Source organism: Schistocerca serialis, chromosome 2 (genome assembly GCF_023864345.2).
Source record: "Schistocerca serialis cubense isolate TAMUIC-IGC-003099 chromosome 2, iqSchSeri2.2, whole genome shotgun sequence".
NCBI lineage: Eukaryota > Metazoa > Arthropoda > Insecta > Orthoptera > Acrididae > Schistocerca > Schistocerca serialis.
In genome coordinates this window covers 1,123,042,549-1,123,048,548 of record NC_064639.1, presented here as the reverse complement: position 1 = coordinate 1,123,048,548, position 6,000 = coordinate 1,123,042,549, and positions in this window count along the sequence as shown.

The window sequence follows — 6,000 nt, the reverse complement described above, 5'->3', positions numbered from 1 at the left end:
AGGAGTAGGGCCGATGAGAGAAGGGTGGAATGTAGAAGATATGTGACCTTCGTAGGAATGTGGATGGATATATTGTCTGACAAGGTCTGCTACAGGAAGGATGCGGCGTGAGAGATATCGACAAGTTGCTGGAAGGTCTGTGAGTGGTTTCTAATCTGGGTTTTATGAAGTTCCGGTAGGCTTCCAGTCGGTCCTGAAGTAGTCTGGGATGTCTCCTGGATGGAGACTGGAATGGGGAGTATGAGGATGAGGTTGTGTCTAGGAGATCGTGAGGAGTGCTGGTAAGTGGTCACTTCCCATCGGATCCAGGACTTCTACAGTGTGTTGTCCGAGGAGGTTGGGAATGCTAGGATGACATTGGGGTGGTCTTGCTTTCATGATGCCAAGACTGTAAATCGTCCTAGACAGACCGTACACGACACATCCGATGCTCACCACAGCTGCCGCCCTCCAATATTGGATTGGCGGCGCCGCCATTAGTAGAACACCGCCGGTAACGATATATTGCAGGCACACACTATTTTCAGACACTCGGGCGCCCGCAACGCAAAACGTTGTGTTTTGCTGCTGGACAGTACAGGGCTTCACGTCCTACTAAGAGGAAAACCACTGTCTCTATTAAGTAGATAACCACCCACATCGAAAAAAGTTTTGCATCACCTTCGTTCCGAGACTTCCGGAACCTGTACAGAAAATTTGACTAGAGATCAAAATAAACATAATTTCCGCTCTTTTTATTCCTCATGAAAACCACACATTGCATGTTGTACCACCATACAGCGAGACCTTCAGAGGTGCTGGTCCAAATTGCTGTACACACCGGTACCTCTAGCACCCAGTAGCAGGTCCTCTTGCATTGATGCATGCCTGTATTCATTGTGGCATACTATCCACAAGTTCATCAAGGCACTGTTGGTCCAGATTGTCCCACTCCTCAACGGCGATTCGGCGTAGATCCCTCAGACAGGTTGCTGGGTCACGTCCTTCATAAGATGCCCTTTTCAATCTATCCCAGGCATTCTCGACAGGGTTCATGTCTGGAGAACACGCTGGCCACTCTAGTCGAGCGATGTCGTTATCCTGAAGGGAGTCGTTCACAAGATGTGTACGATGAGGACGCGAATTGTCGTCCATGAAGACGCCTGTTTCGCCAATATGCTGCCGATATGGTTGCACTATCGGTCGGAGGATGGCATTCACGTATCGTACAGCCGTTACGGCGCCTTCTATGACCACCAGAGACGTACGTCGGCTCCTCATAATTCCACCTCAGAACAGCAGGGAACCTCCACCTTGCTCCACTCGCTGGATAATGTGTCTAAGGCGTTCAGCCTGACTTGTTGCCTCCAAATACATCTCCAACGATTGTCTGGTTGAAGGCATATGCGACACTCATCAGTGAAAAAGAACATGATGCCAATCCTGAGCGGTCCATTCGGCATGTTGTTGGGCCTATCTGCACCGTGCTGAAAGGTGTCATGGTTGCAAAGATGGACCTCGCCATGGACGTCGGAAGTGAAGTTGCGCATCATGCAGCCTATTGCGTACAGTTTGAGTCGTAACACGACGTTCTGTGGGTGCACGAAAAGCATTATTCGACATATTCGCGTTGCTCTCAGGGTTCCTCCGATCCATAATCCGTAGGTAGCGGTTATCCTCTGCAGTAGTAGCCCTTGGGCAGCCTGAGCGAGGCATGTCATCGACGGTTCCTATCGCTCTGTATCTCCTCCATGTCCGAACAACATCGCTTTGGTTCATTCCGAGACGCCTGGACACTTCCCTTGTTGAGAGCCCTTCCTGCTACAAAGTAACATTGCGGACGCGATCGAACCGCGGTATTGACCGTCTAGGCATGGTTGAACTACAGACAACATAAGCCGTGTACCTCCTTCCTGGTGGAATGACTGGATCTGATCGGCTGTCGGACCCCTCCGTCTAATAGGTGCTGCTCATGCATAGTTGTTTATATCTTTGGGCGGGTTTAGTGACGTCTCTGAACAATCAAAGGGGGTGTGTCTCTGATACAATATCCACAGTAAACGTTTATCCTCAGGAGTTCTGGGAACCGGGCTGATGCAAACCTTTTCTTGATGTGTGTGTATACTTCCTCTCTTAAGCATTGTTGTTTTTAATTCTCTGTGTATTACAGCTCAGTAATTCTTTTCTTTTCAGGAGCAGTTGACACGGAAACTCCGGCCTCTCTGCAGGAGGAATTTGCATGTTAACAGATACTTTTGCAGTCTGTGAGTCGTGCAGATGTGCGAACGCGGTAAAGAGCGAAGCGAATATCTTATTTCGTAGAGCAGAACCTGTAGGCCTGATTTCACTAATATTCTATAATACAGCTCAAAGGAAGGCAACCGAGCGAGGTGGCGCAGTGGTTAGACACTGGACTCGCATTTGGGAGGACGACGGTTCAATCCCGCGTCCGGCCATCCTGATTTAGGTTTTCCGTGATTTCCCTAAATCGCTCCAGGCAAATGCCGGGATGGTTCCTTTCAAAGGGCACGGCCGACTTTCTTCCCCGTCCTTCCCTAATCCGATGAGACCGATGACCTCGCTGTCTGGTCTCCTTCCCCAAAACAACCAACCAACCAAAGGAAGGCACTCGTTAACGGGTGTTCTTACTGCTCGATTTCGTGCAGTTATTCTCATTTTTGAATGGTAACTGATGATAGTTAATGTCGTCTTTCTTTGGAGAGATAATTAGAGATAAATAACAATGTCATGGCAGAGACAAATGCATCGTAAACAGTGAAACAGTGCGCGCTGCTGGCTGCTGCAATTATAGTTGTTAGAGTTTTTGACACTGTGGAAGTTGCAATCACTAACAACAAAAATGAGATGTTCTCTGAACGAAGAAAACAAGTTCTTGTAGATCATGCTCACTTCGAGAAGGTAATAAACTGGATAAGACACTAGCGCTGTATTGTAACACAACTTATGCGCATAATAGTCTCGTTTATTTATTAAATTTCAATCAGATTAAGTAACTGTTAATTACCAGTAGGTGGGTATATTGTGGTAGATCGTCACACAGTCTAAACTGGTGGTCTTGTACAGTGCCACAGGCAGAGCGGACGAGAGGACGATCGTGTGGGACCACAGTGCTCGACCCTCTGAGAGCTCGGGATGAGAGAGAGGTGTCGCACACGTCCGTATGCTGGAACAGTGTTCTTGTTTCTGTGCCAATTAGAGTCTCTTAAAATTGTGATTCTGTTTTGCTTTATTTGTTTGAGTCACATAGCTACAACGGTTGACTAAACTCCAAATGAAATTGCAGACGTGACTACGACTTTAGGAGAGTGCCAGGGTGTAGGCGTCAACGTGGCTGGACGTTTTCCCAACAGACTATACTCACGTCACGTCACTATTCGCGATGTGACTGATAGAGCCTGCAGACAGTTACATCGTGTACGTCATAGTCATGAATGTAGGGAAAATTATAATTCCATCGTAGCCGTCCATGCTGTGGTCCAGCTATATCCTTATATTAGTTCACGACAAAATAAAACGGATCAAGTATTATCGAAGTCTAAGGTTCTCAGAAACATAGCCGCGCGGTCTGGGGCGCTGCAGTCATGGACTGTGCGGCAGAGGTTCGAGTGCTCCCTTGGGCATGGGTGTGTGTGTTTGTCCTTAGGATAATTTAGGTTAAGCAGTGTGTAAGCTTAGGGACTGATGACCTTAGCAGTTAAGTCCCATAAGATTTTACACACATCATCATCAACAGAATCATAAAGGCGCAGAGATTTCTTTTATTTCCATATCATAATGACGCAAGAACTAACGCTTCGGAAGCTCGAAGAATGCCTTGTACTTTGCCGCTGGGCTGTACATCATCAAGAGGTGTTCACGTCCTTTCCAGATGAAACCTTATTTACAAATACTGGTGAATTAAACAGGCACAACTGTCATTATTGGTCGGATGTTCATCTACAGTTGTACAGAACTGTTAACAATCAGCATCGTTGGAGCCTTAATTTTTAGTGTGGAATTGTCAGTGGCTATCTGACAGGTCCCTATTTTTTTAATTTCTTAGAATTGTTGACGGACCATTTACCGCGCTGACTTGAAGATGTTGACTCAGAGGTCAGACAGTGAATTTGGTGCAGTTGGATGGTGCACTGCCTCATTACTCACCGGATCTAAAGGACATTTTTAAATGAACGATGTCCACACCAATGGACTGGACGTGGTGGTACCATTTGCATGGCTCGCTTGTTCACCCGATCTAATATCTTCTGATTTTTATCTTTGTGGACATTCAAAAAATATTTGTTACGAGCAGCAGCCAACGACAAGAGAATTCATGACCAAAAGTATACTGAGACCTTGTGCAGCCAATCCACGAGATACCCTGCTTTCCGCTTTCAGATATTTCTTACAGAGGATTAATTTATAATTGGAAGCAAACGCTGGTCACTCTGAGCATATGTTCCATGGTTAATTTGTGGGTGCAAAGTGAAAGGGGCCGGTCGGGGTGGCAGAGCGGTTCTAGACGCTACAGTCTGGAATCGTGCGACCGCTACGGTCGCAGGTTCGAATCCTGCCTCGGGCATGGATGTGTGTGATGTCCTTAGGTTAGTTAGGTTTAAGGGGACTGATGACTTTAGCAGTTAAGTCCAGTAGTGATCAGAGCCATTTGAACCAAAATGAAAGGGATGGGAACTCTTTAAATCGAGCACCCCGAGGAATGAGAGGCAACAGGACTCACTCGACGTCTTTTAAACAATTATCTACGTTTTATTTATGTTTCTTCTGTCTCACAAATGTCAGAATAACGTTTATGCGTTGTGATCTATTGATTTATGCCAATAAATAAGTTAATTAAAAGTTAAAGTTCAACTCTCTCTTCGCTCTTTCTAAATCCGATGTCACAAACAGGGGTCTCCATGAAACAAAACACAACCTTCGAATGACCTTCAGTAACTACCTTTACCATCATGGTTATTGGTAACATGTATACTTAGTATCTGGAACACTGTATTTGTCTGTATCCCTCTTCTATTCCGAGCTAATTCCTGCTTGTTTGACCTTCATCAAACCTTGTCATGACCTTGAATAATGTACCATTTTATACGTAAAATTTGTCACACTTTTCAAATCTTAAAACAATATTAGGGTTGTCATTTAAAAAAATCACATTAACTTCCAAATCATCTTGGAAATCACGTTCATCGTCACGGCAGTTATTACCAGAGGGTGACCCCCTGACCTCCTTTTCCACCTACAACTTTTATCTAAAACATTTTGCCGTATCTCATGTTATCCCGAGTTATTCACTATTATGGTTTAAAACGGTCCACCCTGCATGTGAATTACATAGTAATAGCATCTGAAGTTCTGTGAGACTTTTCATGGGTGATACTGTTGTATACAGAGAAGTGGATACACTAGAAAATTGAAGACAAATGCAGGAATACATGGAGAGAATCAACGCTTGGTGGAACGTGTGCAAGCTGCCCTCATCATAAACAAATGTAACGCACAGGTACTGCGAATACATAGATAGAAAGACTCTTCACTGTATGATTACACGATTCCAGAACAATCACTGGAAGCAGTCGCGTCCATAAAATAATTAAGGGTATACGCATAGGGCGATTTAAAACAGAACGACCACATAAAACTAACAGCAGGAAAGGCTGAAGCCAGGCTGAGATTCATTGGAAGAACTCTCAGAAAATATAGTGCATAAACGAAGGAGGTATTTTACAACGCTCGTTCGACCAGTACTTGAATACTGCTCGGCATTCTAGGATCTGTACCAGACAGGACTGATAGAGGAAATGGAGCAGATAAAAAAAAATAGCGCGTTTTGTTAAAGCTTCATTTACTAAGCACTACAGTGTCTCGCAGTAGATCAAACAATTCCAGTGGCAGGCCCTGTAAGAGAGGCGTTTTGCATCGCGGTATGGCTTACTGTCAAAGTTCCGAAATCATACGTTCACAGAGGAGTCAGAAAATGTAATGTGTCCTCTTATGTACATCTCGCGG